Raw genomic sequence first — 25,635 nt, forward strand, 5'->3', positions numbered from 1 at the left:
ATTAATGTTAATCTGAGAACCCTTAACAAAACTAGCATGTCACATTCCTGACTGCATCTCACCCTTAAAGGAAACCAGGCCTGATCATTTTAGATTTTTTTTCAAGGGGCCTAGACTCTTCAAAGTACTGAGGATTCCTCTCATAGTCTTTCTTTACTGAAATATCTTGACTTTGTACATTTTTAATTATCTTCAAAATGTCACTTCCAATGTTATGCTTCTCCTGAGAAAGAGGGTCCTCTCTGTATGATACTTTGAGGTATCCATTATACAATGATTAACCCGATGTAAACAACCACACTTTAAAATAATTTTTTAAAAATTTTTTGTAGAGACAGAGTCTTGCTACATGGCACAGGCTGGTCTTAAACTTTTGGCCTCAAGCAGTCCTGTTGCCTGAGCTCCCAAAGTGGTAGAATTAGAGGCATGAGCCACTTCATTCATACAGTGGTAGTGGTGTCTGCAAGGAAGAGCCAAAGGGCGCTCCTCAGCTGCTTTTCTCTCCCTTGTGCCCAGAAACAGGCATCACCACCCTATGTTGCTTATGTTGCTCAAAACCATAAAGGCCTTTCTGGTCAGTTTAGCTTGTCATTGATGATATGCAAGGAAGAATTATTGAATTTTTTGATAAGAATCACATGTATAGCCAGACTAATAATGGCAATAATGTTATTAGGACTTTCTGAAATCACAACACCCACCACCTCCAATTTATGGACCCTGAAGAGCTATAAATTTAGGTACTCTTACTTAATCAAAAGCATCCACACATGAGAATTAATATAAGGCCGGCACGGTGGCTCACACCTGTAATCCCAGTGCTTGGGAACCTGAGGCGGGAGTATCACTTGAGGCTAGGAGTTTAAGACCAGTCTCGTCAACATAGTGAAACCCCGTCTCTACAAAAAAAATATATTTTTAATTAACTGGGCGTGGTGGGGCACACCTGTCATTCCAGCTACTCAGGAGGCTGAGGTGGGAGGATTGCCTGAGCCCAGAAGTTCAAGGCTACAGTGAACTATGATCACACCACTGTAACTGCTCTCCAACCTGGGCAACAGAGCAAGACCCCGTCTCTAAAAAATAAAGAAAAAAAAGAATTAATATAAAAAGACACCCTGCAAAAAATCAAAATAAGTTGAAAAATGTATAACAGAAAAAAGTCAGTCATTTGTCATTATCACACAAAACATTCATGAATCGTGGAACAGCAGCACTGCCCACATCACCTCCTGTCCTCTGCTGCCAGGCAGTGATTTTTCCTCACCTTTATCCCTGGTGTTATGTAGCCATCTTATCTCTGCTATAGGATTGAGAGCCCTTTGAAGGTCTCTCTCTTTTATCTTTACACCTTCCACACAACCAAATAGGAAACCAAACCCTTAGAATTATCTGTAAACATTTGTTTAATCATTAATTGAGTCAGGTTAGACCAATAGGCTTTCCAGGCCTGAGTGGAGTGTAAGAAGTGAGAATGAAATAAAGGTTGGCTTCAGCTGCGCTCTGGTTAGGAAATAGTTCATCCCTACCAAAGCTCATATTGACATTTGACCCCCAGTGTGGTGGTGCTGGGAGGTGGGGCATGGTGGGCTTGGGTCATTGGGGCAGATCCTCATGAATAGATTAATGTCCTCCTGTAGGGGTGAGTTCTTGCTCTGGTGTGAGTGGATGCAGATTGTTAAAGGAGCCCGGCTTCCTCAGTTTCTCTTGCTTGCTTTCTCTCTTGCCATGTGGTCTCTTTGCACACACACACCCCTTTCACTTTCTGCCATGAGTTGAAACAGGCCGAGACCCTTGCCAGATGCAGCTGCCCAATCTTGAACCTTCTAGCCACCAGAATTGTGGGCCAAGTGAAACTCTTTGTAAATTACATGGTCTTAGGTATTCTGTGATAGTAACACAAAACAGATTAAGATAATATGATAAAACACTTGGGCAAGCTTTGGAAAGGCCTAAGATAGTGTGGAGAGCAAAGAGAAGCCAGTGAATTTTTAGGATGACTTAAACTGATTTGAAGAGGGCAATAGATGAAGGGGCTTTGAGAAGAATATCCTGATGATGCCTCTGAGCCTGAGGTTTGGTGGCAGTATTGGTGAAGACAAGTTAGACTCTCCTGGATGTTTGCAAGGCCTCTGAACTGGTTTTTAATCCTGAGTTTCTTTTTTTCCAGTTCATCCTCAATGTAAGGGTTTTCTGACCAGGTTGAACTCCTGATTTATTAATGGCCTTTCAAGCTGCTCCACAGAACTCCATCCACCTCTGCAAGCTTCGCCCCTCAGAATCTGCCCTCCCCGCACTGACCTTCCCATTGTTCCCGACTCCATCAGGGGCTGTAGGGTGCACCGGGGACAGTTCTGGTCTTATCTGCCTTGTATTTTTAACATTTTATGGTGACACATTGGGAGTTATTGCCCTAAGTGAGGCCCTTTTTTGAATATATCCATGCCCTCATAGCCTTGCAGAGTATTCAGACCTTTGGATGATTGAAACAAAGCTGTGGGAAAAGAGCAGAAAACTAAATAACAATACCAATTTGAGCTAGCAAATATTGCTGTCAGGGGTTGGGCTGGAATGATGAGAAAAACTGAAGCCTGCTTAGAGAGGTGTTGACAACCACTAGATCCGGAAGAATGACCTAGATAACAGGACTTCAAGTTCTGACATGATTTTATTAGAGATGTTTCAGAAATCTCTGCTGGAGAAGTTGTAGGAACACAGGGGAATAAAGTCACAGGGGGCGGGGAGGAGGAGTCATGATGGTAAGTGTTGATTTCCCCAGCATGGACCACCTGATAGCATCATCAGTTAAGTTAGGATAATAGTGATTTGAGCATACTTAAGTTAGTAGATGCAAGAATGGGAGGAAAGGGCAGAAATATACATAGAAGCAAAATAGAGTAGAAATATATGGGAACAAAAAAAAAAGCTTAGAGCACTCTGAGATTCCAAAGAAGTAACATCTTACATGATATACCAAAAAGTGGCCTTTTCTCTTAATGGAAAGAAGGAAGTGCAGTGTCCCCAAATACCACCAAGAGCCTTGGGAAGATGTTTTGGAATAACCCCAGGGAAGGTGGAGATACTGATCTGCTCACAGATAGTGAGACTCCTGGGAGAGGGACAGGCGTCTCTACTCCTTTTTCTTTTTGAGATGGAGTCTCGCTCTGTCACCCAGGCTGGAGTGCAGTGGTGCCATTGTGGCTCACTGCAACCTCGCCTCCTGGGTTCAAGAGATTCTCCTGCCTCAGCCTCCCCAGTAGCTGGGATTACAGGCGCCCACCACCATGCTCAGCTAATTTTTGTATTTTTAGAAGAGATGGGGTTTCACCATGTTGGCCAGGCTGGTCTCGAACTTCTGACTTGAAGTGATCCACCTGCCTCGGCCTGCCAAAGTGCTGAGATTATAGGCGTGAGCCATGACGCCCGGCTTCCATTTTCTAACTAGAAGTTTGCTCCCTTCTTCTGTCGCTTCCTGCTTTCCCTTTTTCTTCTGCCTCCTCTCTGCATACGCCACACTCAGTCCTGAGCATTTGTAAGTGTTTCCTCATTCCCTTCCCACTGGCATAACACACGCTTTGTAGGAGGTGATTTGGCAGAGGCAAGGGCCTGCCTGGGCTATGGGGTCCGATGGGCCAGAACTGGGCCCAAATCCTTATGCAGTTCCCTTCTTATCTTTAAGACCCTAGACACATTTCCGCATCTCTTGGTTGGAGGTGATTTCACTGGCCCTCACAGAAATGCAAGAATAAAGGGTCCAGGGAAGAGAGCAAATGTTTATCGGTGCTTTTCATGAGCCCGTCACAGGCCAAAGAGCTGTGTATCTGTTCTCATTTCTCACATCAACTGGTGAGGTAGATTCTGTTAATCCGTGTTAATGAGATAACGCATGCAAACACAGCTCCTCCCTCCTCCTAAGCCCATAAACATGTCACCTCTCCTCCCTTATGATTGGTAAGTGTCACCTGAATGGTGAAAAACAGTACGTTCCTTTAATACTGGGGACACAGGGTCATAGGAGAGTGTGCAGCCAACCCATTGCCACCACACTGTGTTGAAGAGTCCGGGCCGGGTGCGGTGGTCCACGCCTGTAATCCCAGCACTTTGGGAGGCCAAGGCGGGTGGATCACAAGGTCAGGAGATCGAGATCATCCTGGTTCACACGGTGAAACCCCGTCTCTACGAAAAATACAAAAAATTAGCCAGGTGCGGTGGCGGGAGCCTGTAGTCCCAGCTACCCGGGAGGCTGAGGCAGGAGGATGGCGCTAACCCGGGAGATGGAGCTTGCAGTGAGCTGAGATGCACTCCAGCCGGGGTGACAGAGTAAGACTCTCAAAAAAAAAAAAAAAGAAAAAGAAAAAAAAGAAAAGTCAGGAAGAAATTGTCTGTATTCCTAAATGACCATTGTGCACTGAGTTCTAGTTTTCCTAGAAGTTCCATGGTTGAAATCATCCCAGACACCCTATTTCCTGAGAACCAAGTCCAGGCCGTGGCTGTGATGACAGTGACATGGTGAACTTCCTCTAGGAGACCACAGAGTTAGAGTCACTCTTGTTGAATAGTCTGAGCACCTTCCCACGTATCGAGTTTTTGATCATTAATATCTACTGTGTCAGTCAGAAGAGAATGATCAATTATTTCCATTTTGTACCACTGGATGTATCTCTCCTCCTTTTATGTAGAAAAGTCATAACACCTTGAGCTGTTGCATATACTCCACAGGCCAGCAGGCTTCAGTGCAGAAGGTGGTGTCTAAAAGAAATACTCCCCGTTGCCACTCAGCCCACTAAATGCTTCAGCCAACATCCACACGCAAAGTATGTGGGGCAATTCACCCGTGAAAGAGTGATTCTGATTTATGTTAACGTGTCACAGAGGAATTAAACCACAAGCTTACTGAATAAAAGAAAGAAAACTCAAATATTTCTTATACTCTTCCAATTCCTCTTCTGTCCTCCACCTGCACCACACACACACATACATACATGCACAATACGTGTGTGAGTATCCACATGACCTGTTTTTGCATTGATTATAACAGAGAAGATAGGTGTTTATATGTTGTATGTTGGGAAGTCCTTAGTTCTGGCCTCGCATTGAGCACATTTCATAAACACTCACATGTTCACATTTTGGTATGAATTCTAAAACTCTTCCTAGCCTTGTAATATGTGGCTAATTTTATAAATTTACAACATATAAAATAAATGTTAGAAATTCAATGAGTCTCATCTCCACTAGGTAAGATTTTTGGTAACTGAGGATGAACTTTACATATAAATATTAAAGTGGTGACTTATTTTGGGTTTCTGTCCATAATGTCTTACCTGATACAGTTTTATCATTATAACAACTTTGTGATTAAAATAATAATGTTAATGATAACTAATAATAGCTAACATTTACTAAATGCTTTCTCTCCCAAGAATTTGCATGCGTTTTCTCATTTGGTTTCTGTAGCATCCCTGTGAGGTGAGCACTTTTTTAAAAAACCACACTACAGTACACAGAATGTGTAGAAACTTAGAGAAGTGACTCAGCCAAGACCCCATCGCTAGTAATTGGTGGGAACCAAGATTTGAACCCATGTCTCTCTGACCCATTTCTTTGCTCTTGGTTAGGAAAACTGAATTGAGGAATATTTTTCTCCATTTATAAAAGACGTTAATTTTTGACTGCCCCCCACAATACACTAACATTAAGTTTAATATAATTTGTCTCACAGAAGACAGAATCGACTACACTTGGCTTCTTGAAGCAATTCTCTTCCTCGCCGAAACTCCGATACTGCCCCTGATGACATCTCCACATCAGCTCTGCCTTGTTCATGTCGAGAATATTTAATAGCATGACATTAAAAGAATCCTTGGGGCTCTTGCTCCTGATAACCAAATAACCCTCCAACTAAATATTCTGCTAGATTTTGGATGAGAAATTTCCTGTGAAATGAAGTTTGTTTCTCATTCAAACAACCAGTTCATTTGTCAGTGAAAGCGCTGTTCATCTCTTGACCCAAGAAATAGAATTAAAAGAAGAAGGGATTCTAGGTCACCCAAGTAGAAACAAAATCTGAAGTCATCTTTTTCCCTCTAGTTAAAGTTTACTTTGTCTTACTTTTTTTATTCCTAGTCAGAATATTATATGTGAAATTTTAGTTTGCATTAAAATGGTCATTCTCAAATACTATTACTTTAACTTTTCACCATCGTATATCTATTGGACAAGTATATTTCTGGAAGCTTCAAGAACTTGAGGTATTTAAATTCTTAGAGTAATTCTAAGAATGTCTGTTTGTTTATAGAGGTTTCAAACATTTAATATTCATTGAAGAACTGTGGGCTCCCTTTTTAATTTGTTCAATTATATCAAAACCCTCGACTGTTAAATGTCTGAAAGGACCTCAGAGCGCTTGCCCCACACTATGCTGATAGCTACCTGCCTGCCGAGGATTCTGATGGCCCTCAGCTCCTTGAGGTTCACAAGACTGATCGCTGGGTGGTACCACTCCTGTCTCCTGAACGCTTGCCCTGCGTGAGCAGTTCTAGGGGACTGTTGGGTCATGCCTAACACATTTCTGTAGCCATCTTTGCCTACCTCTCTCCTCTGCATCCTTAACCCTCTGCAAAATGATTTCACAAGAAATCAACTATAGATGCCTGTGCCATGAGGTGTGATCTATTAGTAAACAGCCTTGTTAAAAACGTACTGAAAGGCTGGCATTCCCCTAGTGGTCCTGGCAAGGATTGATAAGATGGAAGATAGAAAAGACGTGTTAGTAACGTTAGATGAGAAGTCACTAATATTGCTGTTCTCTTATTGAGCAACTGGATAACTATTTATGCAAAGCCTCTATAATTTGGTTCTGCTGCCCCCATTCAGGCCACCTGCAGACAGTCTTCATTTAGGCACCATTCTTATTGTCAATTACTTTTCTTCGCTGAAATACTTCTTCTTTAATGAATGTTATTATTTGCACTTTGGAGAGTAGTTCACGATACCTGATTTGACTTGTGTCCACGACAGAGACTTTTATTTTTTCGAAGATGCATAAGAAAAACAGTAAATCATGTATTCATGGTTATTGTGTCAAAAAAATGCAGTTCTGCTGATTTGTAGCTAAAGCAGCCTATTAATTAGCAAAGGCACTTACCATTGTTTTACACCACAGACAGTATTCAAGCTTTGAGAAATAGAAAGGTGTGTTCTTTGCATGAGAAGCTCATGCATATATTTTCTGGAGAGAGCTCATTACTTTTTTCTGTTTTACAGAAAGTTAGATAACAGCCTCTTTTGACAGAAAAAATGTCTAATTTTCTGACAAAGGACGGGAGGCATTCTTCTCAAAATCAGTAATTCTGGGTTTTCTAATAAAGCCTCGATGTTGTTCATTCTAAAGAAAATTGTGTCACCTTAAAAACTAGATTCATGCTGGTTATTTCTATTTAAAATAGGGATTAAGAGCTTTGAAACAAAACTCTTGGTAAATATCAATTGGGAATGTCCATAAAGTTTACGGTATCTCTTCATTAGTGTGCGGTTTTGGGGATTTGTAAAAAGGGTGAAAATATCATCTTGGTAAAAGAAAAGGTAGTGTACGAATTTAATCCTTGAATGATTCTATGCCTTATTTGTGTAACGTGCTTTGTCCTGAAGTGAGTGAAACTTGATCTATGGTGTCCCAGCCTGCAGTGACCTCTGACACTCCATCTGAGGACCAGGGACAGTTCTACTTCCACCATCAGAAATGCTTTTGCCAGAACCCCACGGCTGGGGTTTTCACTTTTTCTGTGTCCTGACTTGTTTGCATTTAATTTAATGCTGAGAGATGTAGGAAATCAGCTCCATCTCTCAGCAGTTAGGGTGAGGGTTCCTTATTGAAAACACTTGCTGCTGTGCTTATTTTAAAAACATATTTGGTTACCTTTTTGTCCCCACCCAAGAATGACAAAAAACCAACCATTTGAATGGGAGATAATCAGAATACTGAATCTTAACTAATCATGAGCCCCTGTGTGAGATAAAGGAGGAAGTATTTGAGGCGTGAATTGCTGATATAGGCTTGATAAGTCTTGTTTTCCTAGTTAAACTGTAAGCAGAGAGCTCTCAGCCATCCCAACCACACACACAGGTGAGCACACCTGTGTACCAGCACACACCGTGGCGGATAGTGGCTTAAAGCTGGGCACACAGAACGTGACAGCTAGGTGCTTGTCGGTTGATGAAGCTGTGTAAGCTAGAGTCCAGGATTGATCCTGTGGAATTGTAGGTGATACTGCCTTTCTCTGACTGTATGGGAAAAGACCTTGATCTAGTAGTAAGGTAGGAGGCGAGACTTTACTCCAGACCAGATTGAAGACTGGTTGAAACAGAAGCGTGAGAGCACCTCTCCATAAGACACACCCACCAGTGCCATGTCACTTTACCATTGCTATGGCAACCTGGAAGTTTCCACTGCTTTCCATGGCAGCAACCTGAAAGTTACCACCCTTCTTCTAGAAATTTCTAAATAACCCAACCCTTAATTTGCATGTAGTTAAAAGTGGGTATAAACATGACTGCAGAACTACCCCGAGCTGCTTCTCTCCACCCACTGCTCAGGGGATAGCTCTGCTCTGCAGGAGCAGTCAGGGAGATTTAACACTACGTCCTCAATAAAGCTGTTTCTTCTATCACCGACTGGCTCTGGAGTTCTTGCCTGAGTGTTGCCAAGAGCCTTCCTGGGCTAAGCCCCAGTTTTGGGGCTTGCCTGCCCTGTATCAATAGGAGCTGACAAATCTTAGTAGCAGAAGGAAGGCCATAAAAGGGGCTCACTCCAGGCAAACGCCGCCCATTTCCTATTCCCTCCCCCCCCGCCCCCCCCCGTGCTGGATTTGCTGAAACTGTCACCATAGCGAATGACATCTGAGACCTGTAGTCTGGTTTCATACCCCAATGTGCTGAAGATGTGCAGTGAATTGCCAGGGGTGCTAGAGCCCTGGACCAGCAAGCAGCCTGTGCCACTGACTGCCCTGTTCTTGTTCCGCCTGGCCCAGCAGCCACCTTCCACACCTGCACTGGGACCTCCCACCATGCCTCTCCTCCCTTCCATGGGACTCAAGTGAAGAGGCGGTCAAATTATGCTTGACTGTTGTGATTTATACATGTGAAAGGGATTTTTAAATGATCCATGCGGCCCCCACCGCCACGGGTGCTGCCCCTCCTCCCAGCATCAACATGCGTCCTCAGCCATGAGCTGCTGTGGTTTAGTAGCAGCAACCATCAGATGCCCAGCCCCAGGGGGTGGGGGCACTGTATCTGGAGCGTATGCTGAGGTGTTCTGCCTGCCGTCCGCACAACAGCCACAGCAGAAACAAGTCAAAATCCTGAGATATGTGGCTTTTTCTCAACCCAGAGGAAGTTAGGAAAGTGAAGGGGCAAGAGGAATCGTAGGAGGTGAGTCCTTGCTGGTCTTCAGACTCAGCCTCTGCTGCCTATCCTCTTCCTTTCCAGCTCCCAGGCTTTCACCACGCACATCACTTCACCCTCTTCCTGGCTGCCCACTTCCTCTTCTCAGAGCCTGGCATTCTTCCTTCAGAATTCAAGCCCCTCTGCTTGCCTTTGCATCTGATACCTCACCGCACTCATACGGGATTAAGTTTTGTGGATTTGACTTCTGAAAACAGATGAAGTGAACACAGGAGAATGTTTTTCTTAAAATAATGTTTTAAAAACACTGCAGATGGATTTGAATGCTTTATTAATTTGTTTTCTAATGCATGAAAACATTTTTCATTTCACCTGGCCTATCTAGCATGTGAAGAGAATTTAGGCCAGCATAGGAATATTTATCAATTGAGTTCAGATGTCAGCATAACAGGCTAAATATAGTCAGATTAGGCAAGTTCAACAAACAGGTGTTAAAGATCTCATTTCCTGCTGATTCTCACCTGAGAGTCCCAGTGACTTCAGCATCAGATGTCTCTTAGTTGAGAAATGCAAAATCAAAGATTTTTTTCCAGTAAGTGTATAACACACCTAACTGATTTCACTAGAGCCCTAAGGCTGATGTTGGTGAAATGTGCTTATGATGCAAAGGTTTACAGTGTGTTGTGTTCCAACTTTTTTGACGATGATCATCCCCAGACTCAAATTACTCCCTATAGTTGCTATAATGATGCAGGTACAATCGTTTGGCTTAATTACAGTTGACTCTCTAAAGCTCTCTTTCCCTGGAGTCATTGAACGTTTTATTGGAGTTCTTTAATATGATTATAAAAATTAATGGACTTGTAATTAGGTATAAGAGAAGCACATCCAAAGTTTGCCAAATAAACAAGTGTTCTACTTATGAAGTTACACATTTCTGCTTATAAGGCCATAATATACCACGAGTTCAAAATCTTATGCTGGCTCATGTTTACATCAAGAAAGATAATTTGAAAAGGAATTCAGATCCTCTCATTGTAGGGGGAATGTATCTGATAGCAATAACATAAGCACACCCTTAGGATGATCCTGTATGGCAGATGCATCTGAATGTGTGTTTCAAGGTAGGGCATCCAGGAGTAGCCAACCCAGAGATTTGTTCCTTGTCTGTGAGGAACACGTGAGCCCCCATCCTGTTCTGTTGAACACAAGCTGTATGGGGGATTGATTGAGGCCCTGAGTGTTGGGTTAAATGAAGATTGCGAGGTGGAGGTCGTTAAGGGGAGGGTGTTAAGTGAAAATGCTGTATAAACTGCATGCTGTTTGCAAGTGGCTGTGGTTTTCCTACCCAGCCTGCCAACACTGTCCTGTGAGGTTATGCTGTCCAGCCTGCCACCACTGGACCATATGTAAGGCGGATGTCTTGTCCAGCCCATTGCCATTGGACTCTCTTTCCTGTATGTAAGCCCCTAATAAAACCCCATGTGTCATTTGCTTGCTCTGGGTCTCTCCTTCGGCCTCTTGAACTTGGTGCCTTCCCTACTGAGGTTAATAGAGGTTCCACACAATACTTGCAACTTTCTTTGAAAAGGGAATATGCTATCATTAACATCAATACTGTCAACACTATCAGTAAATCTTGATGTACTTAGCTTTCTACATACCTTCCATTTGCTAAGTGAGATCTAGGCTTAGTCAACACATTTACTATTCAGAAACCTCTAATCAAGTGATAGAACTCCTATGAAAATTCTAACTACAATCTAGCTGCCACTGAGTTTTAATCATAACATGAGAGGCGTGTTTGAGGCATTTAGAACCTTCCTTGAAAGATATTAGATATCCCCCAAACTTCCCTTGCACGTGAACAAAATGTCTTCACAATATCCCTATTCTATAACTTGAGTATATCTTCTGCTGTTGCAAAAACAGGCATTGACAGATCCATAGAACTCAGGTGTGTGGATTCCTGATGGTACTTGTCTCTGAATATACAGTCGGCCCTCTGCATTCAGGGGTTCTGCATTGATGGATTTGACCAACCACAGATCATAAATATCTGGGAAAAATGAATAAATGATTGCATCCATACTGAACATGTTCAGACATTTTTTCCTTGTTACTCCCTAAACAACACCGTATAACAACTATTTACATAGCATTTGCATTTTATTAGGTATCATAGATAATCTAGAGATGATTTAAACTATACAGGAGGATGTGGGTAGGTCATATGCAAATACTACACCAATTTATATAATAGACTTGGACATGCGTGGATTTTGGCATCCACGGGGTGTCCTGGAACGGATCCCCCGTGGATACCAAGGGACAACTGTATTTGGAAAGCTTCAGAAGCTTTGCAGCTGAATGCAGAAGGCTGGGAGTCAGTGGGAGCTTTACTAACCTCAGAACAGCCATTCATTTGATCTGGGTCTAGAATGAGAATTTCTCTGTATGAGCTATGGGTGATTAATCCATTTTGCCTTCATTCTTCAGTGGTTTGGCATATAGATTGAAGTGTTTTGCTTTTCTATCTATTGGCAGAGGCAAATAGAAACAGAGCTGTCTCTCTCTTGCAGTGTACCCACACTCCAAAGGCCATAAAACGACCTTCAAAATTAAACCATCATATTTTGTTGGCACAGGCAAAGCGAGAAACTGGGGACGTATGCACTGGGGCTGCAACTGGCAGTGGGGCCTGGGTGGTGGAGTGGGGGCGTTAGCAAAAGGTAACTGTGCCCATTTGGTTGTATTCAAGTGCAGACCTCAGTGAACTGAAGTTCTAGCCTCTCAGGATGCCAGACATTGTGGTTGCTTCTCAGTCACGACCAGCTCAGTACAACCATTGTCACTGAGAGGGTTGTATTTTTTTTCTGAATCTAAGCCATTTGTGTGTCACAGTAAGGGCAACAGATTCATGTATTGTGCCTCAAATATTGCCAGGAAAGTAACATATTAAGCACATACTTAGACCCTTCTTTTTCCTTCTGTTATTAAATTGGATATAAACTCGTATAAAGAATAGATTCTAGAATGCAATTGTCTCTATTGATGCATAAAAGAAATACCACCCTTTGCAAAAGCAACAGGGAGTAAAAGGAAGAGAATGTTTGTTTTATTGAGTTCTCAGATATGTTAAGCAAAGTTTTAGTCTCTTGCCTGGTTCTTGATCATCTGTGTGATGTGGTGAAGTCACTTAGCTTTCTGTACCTCTGTTAACATGCCTGTGTCATTTATGCAATGTGACATTTGGACTAGAAATGATGCTTTCCTCTTCCAAAGACTGGCTCTCAATCTCAGTGGGCTCTTTCACACTTCTTATCTGTAAAAACTTGAAGATATATGTAATGAATATATTCAGAAGTCTTTAAAATATTTTCACCAAATGCAGTGCCTCATGCCTATAATCCCAGCACTTTGGGAGGCCAAGGCTGGAGGATTGCTTCAAGCCAGGAGTTCAAGACCAGCCTGGGCAACATAGTGAGATCCCATCTTTGTAACAGATTTAAAAAATTCCTGGCCAACATGGTGAAACCCCGTCTCTACTAAAAATACAAAAGGTAGCCAGGCGTGGTGGTGGGCGCCTGTAGTCCCAGCAACTCGGGAGGCTCAGGCAGGAGAATGGCGTGAACCTGGGAGGCGAAGCTTGCAGTGAACCGAGATTGTGCCACTGCACTCCACCCTGGGTGACAGAGCGAGACTCTGTCTCAAAAGAAAAAAAAAATTAGCCGGATATTGTGCTATGTGCCTGTAATTCCAGCTACTCAGGAGGCTGAGGCGGGAGGATTGCTTGGCCCTGGGAGGTCGAGGCTGCGGTGAGCTGTGATCACACCACTGCACTCTTGCCTGAGCAATAAAGAGAGACCCTGTCTCTAAAAAAAATAAAAATAGGCTGGTTCGATGGTAGTAGGTTATCAGAACTTATTAGTGTCACAAAAGTCGGTGTATACCCCCCACTGCTAAAATCTGACTGGCTAAAAATAGTAAAAATAAAAACAAAAAAAGATACTTTGCAAGCCCCCTGATCCTTCTCTCCAAGAGCAATGGTGCACTGGGGTGGGGATCCTTTCATTCAGCATTTCCTCACTAGTATCCAGCACAAGGGTCAGCAGAAGTGAGTGCTCAATGAATGTTTGCGAAACAGAACCACGTTTCTTCCATTTAGTTCTTACGATAATGGAAGCTGTGTATCCTGATGGTGTGGTGAGTACATGAATCTCTTGATGTGTTAAAATTCATTTTATTTTTAAACATACCCTAGAGTTGCATTTTTGGGTGAATAACTCTATGAATTTTAACACAAAGAACTGTATACCACAAAAAAGTCCATTTTACTGTATGTTAATTTAAAGATAAAATTTTAAAACATGGCTTCCCTTTTGAAAGAGTCACTTTCAGCACTCTGAGGAGGTGAACCAGCTGCTGAAACTTCTCTCTCCGAAGCATTCTATGTCTCTTAGTGTAGATGGCTTTTCATTTTCTTCTATTTATAGTTCTCTTTGATTTCTTCATGATTTATTTAAATAAACTTTTTATGCTGAGATAAGGATCTACCTTTGTTATAAAATACTGCTTTTAAATAATGGGAGAATACCTGTTTTCTTCCAATAAGTTTTTCAGTGGAAATAAAATGATTTCTCAGCATTTCTTGAAGCAGTGACGAACAGAAGTATTAGTGAACAGCATTCATTGGGTGCAGTATGCCACACTGCTAGCTCAGTAACCTGCTTTGGTTCCCTTTATCCTCAGAGCTCCCCCAAAGTATATGACTGCATCTTTCTTTGACAGATGAGAATTTAAAGACTCAGAGTGGCCCATAGTACATGGTGACAGAGATGGGATTGGAACCCAGTTATCTCTGTCTCTAAATCCCATGCCTTTCCTATTCCAAGAGGCCTCCCTGTAAACAGATACAGTTTATAAAGATAATTTGGCAGGGGTGTATGTCTGCTTGTATACACAGGCACTCACACGTACACTGGAGGGAGGAAAGGTGGGCAGTGAGGGGCAGGGTGTTGCCAAGGAGCTGCCAGAGAGTTTGTTCAGTGTCTGCCCTGTTTCTGAAATAGCAGAAGCTGATGCAGGAACAGCCACATTCATTGAGATGCCTGTGTCGACCACTGCAACCAGCTGAAAAACCATCTGCTCTTGTAGCTCTGGCGTCTGCACGTGAGCTTTTGTTCCATAATGCAGCAATATCCCTAGAGTGGAGAGAGCCAGTAGTCTAGTAACTAATGCTTTGTCCCCTCCTTTTCCTGCTGTCGCGATTCTGTGTCCACAGCTAGTCCTCTATTTTTTATTGTCCATCTAGTGAGTGGCTGGACCCTCACTGATGTGCTGTTTTATGCCTTATCAGGGTTCAATAAGTACTAAGCCGTGTGACGGGTGGGCAGAGGGCTGGCAACAGTTTCCTCTTGTCTGCTACAGACTAAGACTCCTTAACTAAGAGGTGAGGCAAGGAGGCAGATAGACCCCATCTGCTGCCGCAGATTCATTTCCTGACTTGCATTTCTTGCCTCTCCTGAGGGTTTGTTAACTCTTCAGTCTTTGGCAAAAGTTCCACTGGGCAGCAACCACAAATATCAGCCATCCCCTAATAAGTTTACTCTCTGCAGGAAAATGAAAATTTTTTTTTTTTTTTTCTGTTATTGCTTAAGAGGTGTTGAAAGTCAGCAGTCTCGGGTCTTGTTCTTCCTGCCTTTAATTAGCTAGGTGACATTATACCAGTTACTTAAACTCTATAAGCTATATTCTTCCATGAAAGAAGAGTTATAAAACTCCCTGTCTTACAAGGTTGTTTTCAGGACTAACTGAGATAATGAATATGAAGCCACTTAACATAGCTAGAGATCAATTGTGATTATGATTGTTGTTTATAACCAAGATCCACATGATCATAGCTCACAAAGATAGTTCATTTATAAAAATCCACCTTCTTTCACCATGACCTTCACTTACCAATCATGGTCCATGGCTGTCTAGGTGATTTTCTCTACATTACCAAATTCAGGATAATAACACAATATCCTGGAATCACTAAACCGTTTTTCATGGATGTGGTATTCTGCTTTTTTTGGGTTGGGCAGTTGTAACACATTCAAATAGTCTTTGTTGCTAATGAACCTAGGAGAAGCCAGGTAGAAATTGCTCTAACAAGGAACTTGCCTCGTTTTATGGTCCAGTTACTGATTGTCTGGTTCTCATTAATCACTTGCTCAGAAGGGAAAGCTTGCATCCTTTATTCTTGAAAGTAGGAAGGAGGTGGTCTTGTTCCACACCTAGTAGGAAGTAAATGTTTGATATTCCTATTTTTTAAAATTCTATTCATGCTTTTATTCAGGTTTTTCAGATTTCCTTAACACAGCAGGCTAGGCTTTGCTGAAGGTAACCGCGGTTGGGGGTGCCACCCATGGCTGTAGGGCAGAACAAAGCCCCCCTGGTCACCCTCATGAAACCATGGCCATGACCTCGTTAACTCTGAGCTCTGCCTTCACTGACCAGCCACTGGGGATTGTCAGCTTAGGGCAATTACTCCTTAGTCCTCACACCAGCTCCACGTGTGAGATGTCTGTGGCTTCTCCGGGCTAAGCCCTGTCACTGAACCAAACTGGGTCCATTTGCCTGTTCTCAACAGAAAGCCAAACACCAAAGCGCTAGGTTTTTATGGCAAGCAAGGTTAATTGTGAATTGACTGACAAGGAGACAAGAAATACACTCAAATCTATCTCCCGAAGCTGGGGCCTGGGTTGCATTTTATGAGCATAGGATAATGAGATCCGATCTGATTGGATTTTGAGATGAAGTGATGCTGGGAGGCATGATCTCTTTGGATCTTGCCATGGAGTGATGCCAGAGCTCAGTCTTGTTGGATCCTGGATCCTGCCATGTAATGTCCACTTCTTAATGCAGTCCAATTTCTTGGTCCCAGTGCTTAGATTCTGCCCATGGTTGCATGCTTGGATCATCTAGGGATGCTCAGGTTTTGTGACCTTTAACCTGAGAGTCCATGGCAACTGAAAAGCAACTCACAGCTTGGTTACATAAAAGTTGAACCCGATTGGTTTGACGTTGTTATAGCTGTTCCACAATGGAGCAGGGCTCCTGAGCATTAATGATCACCCGTCGTGTCACAGTCCCAGATATATGGGAGGCCTGGGGTTAAATCTCACTGTTTGACTTTCCCTCTGCATTTGCCTGTTTTCTGACACCCTTCTAAGGGGTTGACTGTTTTGAGCATTTTTCACAATCTGTAAAGGACATCAAGGTGCAGTTCAGTTGACTGTTGTAAAACAAAATGACAGCTAGTGAAAATTTTCTATCAAAACAGAATAATTTTAACTTTTAAAATAAGGGAACAGCATTCATTATAAATATTCTAAAATGCAGAAAACTATAAATAAAAAATAACAATGACCCACTTCCCTCTGACATCTTCTAGGATTATCCTTCCAGTTACCTCTTCACACACAGGCGCACACACACACACACACGTGCACACACATACACACACACACCAGTGAGTGATTTCAAATAGGCATTCTTCTGGATTTTTAATTAACTTTAGTTAAAATTGGTACCCAGGTTGGAACTTAGTGAAATATGATAAATCTGTCTTTTGCTGAGTCACTAAGTGAATGTTGACTGTTTACAGAAAAAAAGACAAAAATGTGAAACTCATAGTCACCAGTGTTACGTGTGATTTTTATCTTCTTTTTGAAATAGCTGCATTATCCTGAGTTTAATATTAATATGGTTCCTTAAGATCAAAAAATGAAGTGATTTTTAAATGGGCTAGAAAGTATCTATTTGCTTGGCTTATTGAATTTTTTACAACTTTAATTTCTGAATCTTGCTGTTATCATTGTTAATGTTAGGGGCTGCAATGTGAATGCCAAGGTCCAAAAACCATTTTTCACTTTTTAGCTTCTCATTAAATAACAGCAGATTCGGCCGGGCGCAATGGCTTCACACTTGCACTTTGGGAGGCCAAGGCAGGTGGATCACGAGGTCAAGAGATCAAGACCATCCTGGCCAACATGGTGAAACCCTGTCTCTACTAAAAATACAAAAATTAGCTGGGCATGGTGGTGTGCGCCTATAGTCCCAGCTGCTCGGGAGGCTGGGGCAGGATAATCACTTGAACCCAGGAGGCAGAGGTTGCAGTGAGCTGAGATCGCGCCACTGCACTCCAGCCTGGTGACAGAGTGAGACTCTGTCAATAAATAAATAAATAACAGCAGATTCACCTCCTACAGTAGGAGCAAAGTTTACCCAGCAAACTACAGTGGAGAATTCAAACGAAGACCTAGTTAACTTGTGTTAAAAATACTTTAAGGTAACCTGGAGGCCTGAATTTACTAGTTCACTCAGCATACACCTGGTCTAAGTAAGAGAGAAGGGATAGAACCGTTTTTATATCCCAAAGTCATTAAATGCAAACTAATGATGTTTACATTGTTGAAGGTTTGACAAAGGAACACATGCTGGAAGCTTGGAGGCTGATTTCTGAGGAGGTTTGTTTGGTGGGAACGGGCAGGTGGTCTGTGTTTCTTTAGAGGAGAACGTGTAGTCCTAAGTGTTCGTTCTGAACTAGGAGTTCATGTACAAAAACCAGGAGGGGGAAGGTTTCATTCCAGGCCTGGTCCAATCAGTCCCCTCAGATTGAATAGTTAACGCATGGAGAGCATCTGTGAATACTCAGAAGCCAACTCAATCTTGAGAAGCAAGCGAGCATTTTTCCTAAAAATAGAAGGTATTTGGTCACTGTGATAAAATCGTTTAAGATTATGAGCTAAGTGTGTGTACATACACACACTTTAAATTGGGAGGAGAACACAGTTTTTGAAGACCCTGCACTCTTCAAATTAATTTAACTTGGTTTTGAGCTGAACATTTGTTCATGTAGTAGGTGCAGTCGGGAAGGCACAGGGTGGCAAAGCATAATGCCTCCCTGGCCTCCATACACCACCAACCATTTCATGACGCAGGTGGACAGACAAAGCTCGTGGTGCATAGTAACGTCAGTATCAAAAGAATTAGCATGGGAGGCACCTCGTGGGCTGTCACCCAGACACAGGCCTTAGGGCTGGTCTCCCTCTTACCTGCATTAGCAATCAGAACAGAAAAGGGCACAAAGTATTTGTAACTCAGGAGACAATACAGTCAAAAGTAAGTAACAAGAAATACCACTGTTTTGAAAATCATTTCTCTCAAGCATTGTTCAATTTAAGATGGGAGCTGGGACCATCCTGTATGGTATCAAAAATTGTCATCAACATAAGAACCAGTGCAATATAAGGAGATTCCAGGATATTAAGAATGAAGGTGATTTTTTTTAAAGTGATTCTCAAATGAGAGTGCTCTTTAACTGGAGTTGATGGGGTATTAACAAGCAGAGCTTAATGCACTCTATTCAAAGGTATTATGTATTATGTCACAAAGTGGAGATGTGGTCATTGTGCGCCACGTAACCCTGCAGAGCACAGGAATACAGAACTCCTTTTGGGTCACTTATTTCTAGAAAGCTATAGACAAAGGAGCTCACAGGCCAGCAACAGAATTGATTAAAGGGATAGGAAGAGTCATGATGAGAGCAAATTAAATGGTATAAGTATGAATAATTGGGCTAAGAAAGGGTGAAGTAAATTTAAAGTAAACCAATTCTATTATAGCTAATATTTCTTGAATGCATATTCTGTGTCCCAGGCACTGCATAAACCCTTTATGTGGGTTTAGTTTTCACAACATCTCACTTTCACAGCAACACTGTGAGTTTCCACTGTTATCCACATGTACTGTACCAGGAAACTCAGGTTTGGGGTAGTGGTTAAGGAGCTTGGCCTCGTTTTCATAGCTAGCAAATGGCAAGATTTTCAGGTTTGCAGTGATCCACCCCGTCCTGTGCTATTTGATGACATCACATACCTCTTCCTAAAATTTGGACTGAGATGTTTGTGCACATCCACATGACTCTAAATACATTTTTTTCGGTGTTGCCTCTATGTCACCTTCTGTCCCTTCTCATTCTTCTCGGAACATATGATGCCTTATATTCTTAGTTATGTAAACATCTTGTCTCTTAAACTGGAGCTGATTTATTGAGGATGGAGAATGTGTTTCCTGTCCAATACATAAGCACTCTAGAAGTGTTTGCCTTTGATGTATTTCTTTTGATTATGTCTATTTAAAGGATTTTTCTCTGATAAGCACCTAGCATGTTGCTGTGTGTTGTCAGTTAATACTTATGTGTGTGTGTGTGTGTGTGTATTTGTAGCAGGCATTCTGTGCATGTGCATTTTATTCATTATATGCACAGAATGCCAGTTCTAAGTGCCAGGCACTACTAGGACAACAAAGAAAAGAACAGACACTTTGCTCAGTGTGGTGAAGAAAATCACCTGTCAGCACTGAGGATCCTATTACAAGTCTGAAAATGGACATACAAAAATAATTAAGTTTATCTTGAAGTTAGAATTAGAAAAGATGAATATTTATTTAAGAAAGAACGCATAAACATTGGATTAATTGTGTTCAGCTTTTTGCAACTTATTTTGCAGCTACTCCATTAATTATTGATTGCACTTTTCCTTAAGAGACATTATTTGGCATATTTATTTGTGAAAAAGCAATTTGGATTCTCCTGTTGACTTTACATAGAGAAATTACGTTGGTATATGTTGAAATAGGAAGGTACAGAATCAGGACAGGCCTACTCTGCCAGGCCAAACAGAAGCCGAAATTTTATCTTAGATAAAGTTCATCAAATTTTACTTTCTCTAGTACATGTAATCACTTCAGCTGTATAGTTTAAGTATTCAATGACAGTAAACCAGTAATATTCTTATTAAACTATATTTAACAAACTATAAGTATCTAAGAAACTCAGGTATTTTTAAGCACAGAGATTTCATTGATCCCCTGCAGGGACTGTGAATAATAACTTACACATTTCATCTTCAGTCCAGCTCCCCATTATCCACCTAACACTGCCTTGAACATGGAGGGGAAAAAAACGTGTTAATTTAAGGGGGAAAAAAAAAGCTTTGGCATATTCCAGGGTATTCGTAGTGATTTCTTGAGTTATTTTAGGAAACAGTTCCAACTGATTTCCAGAAACCACAGTTGATGCATAAATTCCCTAATTTGTTTACTTTAGAGAGATCATCTCAAGTGCAGCATCTGTTTTTTTGCTTTCTCTGTGAGATCTTGGTTTTACATCAGGAGGAGTGAGGCACAGGGACGTACAAGACCGGCTTGGGCCACACAGACAGCTCCTGAACCTGCTGTGTGCTATGTCAGGAGCTTTCTGAAACAGTGGTGGGTGTGCCTCCTGTTACTGCTCTGGGTGGGCAACTTCCACGTCTGCCTTTTCAACTGTTTCTCAAGGATAAACTCCATCTGCCAGATAACACTATTTTGCAGCTAGAAGAATGTCACAACTCAAATTTTGCTTAGTATGTCTTATTTTGGAGAAGCAGCTTTCTTCTGTGAAGCTCAGAGCAGTAACCTAAAATTACTCTCAGTATGTAGAGGGAGAGCCTTCTGGAAGTGCAGTGGTTATTTATGAAGCTTGGGTGGGGGAGCTCCCTGCCATGTTCCAGTGAAATCGGAGAGATAAAATTTTAATGTTGGAGACTTTTCTACCATGTTGCTCCTTCTGCAGTCCTTGCAGAAGCTGCTGCTACAGGAAATATATTTCCAGAGCCCTTTCTAAGCCCATGCCCACGGTCACAGGAGGAGGAGCACCCCGTAGTTTGTGATGTTAGTAGAAAATTCAGGGCATTGAAAACCAGGGAAGTATCAACAGCCTCCATCTCTGAAAAATAGCCAACTGAATTTTCTCTCATAAAGGGTGGCCCACGCTGGTCCTCCAGCTTCACTTAGAGCTCTTGTAAGGATGTGCAGGAATTATTGTGAATATAAATTCGAGCTGAAGAGAAGAGAGGGAAGTGCAGAAAATCCAATTAACTGAAGTGAAAGTCATACAGAATAAACTACCCATTGCTAAAAGAAATAGGTTTTAAATTGAGTGAATCTTTAGAGCAGAATTGATCAAATATGTCCTTATTGTATGAGAAGATGCACTTTGCAAATAATATTTGTCAGAAGGCATCATCTGCTTGAGGATATTTCATCTTCTTATTAAGAAGGCCGTTAGAAGTTTGGAGCCTTTTTCATCGTTGTTATTAACTTGCAGGGGAAAATCTTCCTATTCCAATATTCATTAAATGGATCTCTTTGTGTATACAAAGATTAAAAGTAGTTTTGAAAGTACTATAGGTAAGCAAGGGGAAAAAATATATTGTTTGTTTCTTCATAGAACTGACATTTTTATTTAGGGAAAAATCCATGAATTTACAATCTCTCCCTTTCTAGGTTTTTCAACATTTCTTGCAAATTGTATGTAAATGAATGCAAATAAGCAATCCTCACTAGCAAGCTGCTTAGAAGTGTAAAATGCATAAAATTAAGATGCTGAGAGAAACATGCATCTAATTAAGGTAGCATGTAAAGAAATGTTTAAATTCAAATTAGATACTTCAGTGGAAAGAATTTACTTGTTTAATTCAAAAGGTGTCTTGTGTAATTCTGAGAAGCTTGTCCTTAGTGGTACTCCCATTTCCTTCAAAGCTCCAAAAATCAGTTTTAGGAGCTTGCCCTGGTTCAGTTAAACTTTAAAATTGGGTTTAAGCTAAGAATTGGAATGCCATAAAAATAAATTCTAGTTTTAATGCCTTTACCTCAAAAACAGACTTAGAGAGGCGGGCATGATAATTTGAGAGTGAGAGTGGGTGGATGTGTGGATCACTATTTCTGTCCCATTCATAGAAATCCCACGTGGTACTTGGATTTCTTGGGTTCTTAGAAAGCCTGGAGATACACAGATCATAGCCATCTGGTTATCCCTGGATCTTAAGGACATTTTAGGAGCAAGACAGGAAGGATGCCGACCTGCGCCATCAGCAGCCCCACCACACTCTGACGTCTAGGAGGTCACCTTTACTCTTTGGAGCCATGTGAGTCCAGTCCAACCTCCAGCTCTGCCAGGGACAGAAGAGGAGGAGAGGAATTTGGTCTCAATTTAGAAGCCTTTTGTTTAAGCAGATGAAAAAATTTTTTGCAAAGCATTAAGCAACAAGCAAAGTATTGAAGAAATGTAAGATCTGTGTGGGAAAGATAGAAACTATCTTCTAAGGTTGGTGCTGTTTCTGTCCCAGACACAACAATCAAAAGGCAGATAGAAAAACAAGCAGGGCTGGGGATGGTGGCTCATGCCTGTCTCCAGCACTTTGGGAGGCCAAGGTGGGAGAGTCTCTTGAGCCCAGGAGTTTGAGACCAGCCCAGGCAACATGGCAAAACCCTGTCTCTCTACCCAAAACAAAACAAAGCAAACAAACAAAAACACCCCACAAACAAGAATTAGCTGGGCATGGTGACACATGCCTGTAGTCCCAACTACTCGGGAGGCTAAGGTGGGAGGATCACTTGAGCCCAGGAGGCAGAGGTTGCAATGAGCCGTGATGGTACCGCTACACTGAAGCCAGGATGACAGAGCAAGACCCGGTCTCAAAAAGGAAAAAGAAAAAAGAAAAAAAGCAGGAAAGTGGTTTTTGCTAGTTTTCAGAATGCCTGATTTTGAGGTGTTCCACTGAGCTCCACTTCTTTTAGTGAGAGTTACTGCTTTCTACCAGATCGCATATTCCTCCTATTTCAGCTGAGCCCGTGTTTTAGCCTGTAAGCCTATAGTCTCTATTTCCTGGCCTCACAGATTAGAAATCATTCATTAAGTTTTGATCATGTGCAGTGTACAAATTCTCTCTTAGACTCAGGTTCCCTCATCTAAGTTCCTGTCTATGTCTGAGCTGAGGAATTAGAAAATGACACTGAGACTGTTACTCTTCACTGGGGAGTTGGATCTGCTCTGTCTCTTCAGCAGGGCCAGGAATCCTTCTGAATCAATGCCAGACTTCTTTCATCCTCCCTCCCCCTAGGCTCCCAGACCCCATCCTCACCCCTACCCCCAAGGCTGAAGTACAGACCAAACCATCCAGGACTGTTAATTGAAAAGCATCTTCTGGCTGGTGACATCTGTTTCCAAATATCCAGCAAGTCTACTTAGGTTTAATCAGAAGGGTCACAGTTGGTGTTTCCTCCTTGGGCCAGGAGGTTTTTCTCCTGTGGGACTTGGGCCTGATGCCTTCCAGTCAATTAGAGCTCCTCTCCCTCTCTGATTCCTTGATACTTTCAGTGGCTGCCTCTCAGCCAGTGACTGGTTGGATTAGTGAGTCCTCTACTTATAGCACAGACTACATCTAGCCGCCCACTTCCTGGATATCCCACATTCACCATAGTCGTCATATTCCAAATTCAGCTCGATAACTTTCCTCTGTAGTGGCTTATTCTCCGCTCTAAATCCCTCCCAGTTAATGATGCCGTTATCAGCCCTCTTCTCTTTGCAAATTGCCAATGCTATCATTAGGCCATTTTTATTTCTTACCTAAGTTTATGCAGTAGCCTCCTAGCTGCTCTCCCATCTCATGGCACACTTCTTCACTCCTTTCTTCACACTGTTGATGAAACAGCTTCTTCTTACAACACAAATCTTGCATACCATTTCCTGATTAAAGGCTTTCTGATGATCCCTTGTTAACTTTTTTCCTGTCTTAAGGGATCTGGGCTCTATCTAACATTACATTCAAATGTCTCCTCTCCTCCCCGCACTCCACGCACCAGCCTAGTTGAACTACGGGACCCACGAGATGCCACGCTGCCATTTATATTTCTGTGCCTTTGCATATGCTGTTTTCTCTGCTCCTCCCTACCGGCATCCTCCAAGTTGGCCTGGAAAACTCCTCCTCACTTTCCTCCTCCTCCTTGGAGAGTTTTTTCTTTTCTCACCCTCCCAGGCTGAATTTGTCACGCTCTCTTTTGTTGCATTCTGGGCCGCTGGTTACAGCATTCATCATGCAGTACTCTAAAGGTGGTTTCCTGGTGTATCTCCCATTTAGGCCATGAGCTCCCAAGGGCAGAAATTGTGTTGAGTGAGAAGGTGCCCAGAGATAAGACTAGGGCAATGTTTCTCAAACTTGGTGGCCCCAGGATCCCTTTACACTCTTAAAAACTGTTGAGAACCTCAAAGGGCGTTTAGTTTATTATTTGGGTAAACATCTGTTGATATTTCCCACTGAAATGTAAACTGGGAAATTTAAAACTAATTTATTCCTTCAAAATCAACAATAATGAACTTTTTAAGTAGTATTATGAAATACATTTTATATAAATAACTGTGCAGAATAAAAAATTGTAAGACCAGTGGCATTATGCGTCTTAGATTTTTAGAAATTTCTTTGTGTCTGGCTTATGAAGGGAAGACAACTAGATTCTCCTATTTGCTCCTTTAGTCAGTCTGGTTCATTGTGTTTTTTAATGTCTGTGAAGACAATACATTCTAATTGCAGATGTTTTTCTGGATCAAAACTTGACAAGTGGTAGTTTCTTACTAGTTATTATAGTGTGAAACCTAAAACCTGAGGAAACTTTCCTCACTGCTACGTTAAAACTGCTCATCTTTCTTGCACTTCAAATGGCCCTTTTGCCCATGAATGTTTTACTTATACCATGCATTGGTCACTTGGAAAATATGAGACCACTGAGTTATGCAAATCCTCCAACAGATGGTACACTCTGTCATACAATAAGAAAAGACAAAAGAAATCTTTATTAGGCAGCCATCAAAGTCATGGTGGTAGACACAAGTTTTCCAAAGTTCTGATTTTTACTTGAAAGCTGAAATTTTATCATTGACGACAAATACTGTCAGCAGTTTTCCTCAAAGGGACAGGCTCATTTTGCTCTTTTTCAAGAAAATGGCTTTTTAAATGCCTAAGTCTGAGTAACAGGTTTTTGTCAGTTGTCCACGCGTGCTTTTCCTTGAGACAAACATCATACTTCAGTAGGTCATGGAAACCTATACTTGCCTTCTCATAACAGACTGTTTAAAAGATACTTACTCAGATCAAGATTTACCAAATTAATACTTACCACTTCATCCAGGGCATGCCTAAGCGACACTGGCATTGATTTTCCTTCAAGTGCTCAGAGGGACAAATGCAGTGACCACTAGTATTGTTTGGTGTCACTGGCTGCCTTGATCTGTGCCAAGTTGCCAGCTGTTTTGCCCCCTCCGCTATGGCCTTTGCACCACCAACAAAGTGTTAACCCCATAAAGAA

General features: G+C 41.9%; 1 protein-coding gene and 1 long non-coding RNA gene across 27 annotated transcripts in view; one reads left to right on the forward strand and one right to left on the reverse strand.

Moving 5' to 3' along the window:
- Positions 1–25,635, forward strand: part of PARD3 (par-3 family cell polarity regulator) — a 725,699-nt gene that overhangs the window by 618,094 nt on the left and 81,970 nt on the right. The gene's annotated exons all lie outside the window — the stretch shown is intronic.
- On the reverse strand, positions 15,032–23,973 carry LOC117082640. The gene is made up of 2 exons (XR_004436718.1): positions 23,903–23,973; positions 15,032–16,652 (listed from the first exon to the last, which is right to left on the reverse strand). It is a non-coding gene; the product is annotated as an uncharacterized LOC117082640 (long non-coding RNA).

This window comes from Trachypithecus francoisi, unplaced genomic scaffold (assembly GCF_009764315.1).
Source record: "Trachypithecus francoisi isolate TF-2019V2 unplaced genomic scaffold, Tfra_2.0 Lachesis_group9, whole genome shotgun sequence".
In the NCBI taxonomy this organism is placed as follows: Eukaryota; Metazoa; Chordata; class Mammalia; order Primates; family Cercopithecidae; genus Trachypithecus; species Trachypithecus francoisi.